We start from the raw sequence: 1,588 nt of genomic DNA, 5'->3' as shown, positions 1-1,588 counted from the left end.
TTTGTGTGTTGGAGTTGAGTACGTTCGTGGTATCGGACGATGTACTGGCTTGGGTATATTTGGTGGGATTGACGAACGAACTGGTTGCGCCTCACGTAACCATATTTCTGTTTCTATCGCTTGGTTCTGGGCTTCTATCAGACTCGCGGGTTTTTGCGCTTTTACTTGGAGACCGATTTCTCTTTTCAAATTTAATAGACATCGTTTTAAGCATTCCTTGTCCTCAATGTTTAAAGCGATTTTCCTTTCATTAGTAGACGAGTGTTCACTTTGTACTGCGTATATCAACTCATTTACTATCTGTTTATATCTTAAACTAAAATTTTGAACTAGTTCTGTCGGTCCTTGTTTACAGTTTTCTAGCCTAGATCTAAGTGCTGAAACCGAACCTGTTTGTGGTAGGTTCTGACGTAATGCATCAAATAGGTCATCGTACGTTTTTATACTAGTATATCGGATGGCCCTTTTCGCGTTTCCTTTCACTTTCTCGGCTACTACAAAGTCTAGTAATAGGTCCTCTTGACTACATCTTTTTCTAGCTTTCTTAATAGATTTTATGAAATCCTCTACGCCCATGTCGTCATGACCGGAGATCTCTCTAATGGTTCTAATTATGTCTTTGGCTGGAATGTGTTCAACCTCAATCTTAAATTTATTTTCAGGGACTCGGCTTGAGTTATTTTTTAATTCGAAATTACGAGCTGTTATGCTTTTACTTTCGTATACTCGCTGTTTCGACTTCTCTTCTTTGTAAGTTTTGGTTCATGATCCTCATCTAAATCTTCTGTCAATTCGGGACCTAAATCTGTCTCTATATCCCCTTTTGCACCTGCTAGTTGAGCTAACTTTTGGATTTCCGCGATTCTATTTGTATTTTCCTTTGTCAGGACATCAAAATTGCGATCCATTAAATCGAGTCTATCTAATATGGTTTTGTAGCATTACGTCAGTTCTTGTTTGAGGAGTTGTTTGGGATGATGAAGGAGAATTTAGGAGAGGGTCCCCACTTGCCATATTTGCTGTTAGATAGGGAGAAACAAACTTGAATATCGGTAATTCTCTTTCTGTGTCTGACGTGTCGGTAGCGTAATCAGTGCTGTTATTTCTATACGCGTAGAAAGCCAGTTTATTTATCAAAAAGGACAAAAGATTCTCAAATAACTTTATTTATGAACTACCTACTTTCCTTGAAAAGAAATTTTAATTCGCTTGTAAATTGTTGTTTGTTCTTTTTTTGATTTTTCGTAACAATTTCCGCGTTTAAACCTTGGTTTCTTGGGATCGTTCTACTACAATGCCAAAAAATTTCAGATAGATTTCTTTTTTATTAACGAATACAGAGGCCAGGGAGCACCTTAGCGTGTATACGGACGCAAGCCTAAAGCTTGGAGGTATTTGGCGCAAATTTTATGATTTAATCATAAAATTGCCTACAAATATCCTCAAGCTGTACATGAGATCTAACACTTCTTATTTCTAAAGATCACTACTTACAATTGTTTCTGCTAGGGCTATTTGAATCTTCTTTCCTTTTCTGCACTCCACTGAAGTCGTGAAATCGGGAAGTTGATCCTGTGTTGTCCTTGAC

The sequence above is a fragment of the Belonocnema kinseyi genome, chromosome 7 (genome assembly GCF_010883055.1).
Source record: "Belonocnema kinseyi isolate 2016_QV_RU_SX_M_011 chromosome 7, B_treatae_v1, whole genome shotgun sequence".
In the NCBI taxonomy this organism is placed as follows: Eukaryota; Metazoa; Arthropoda; class Insecta; order Hymenoptera; family Cynipidae; genus Belonocnema; species Belonocnema kinseyi.
This window is presented reverse-complemented; position numbering follows the sequence as displayed.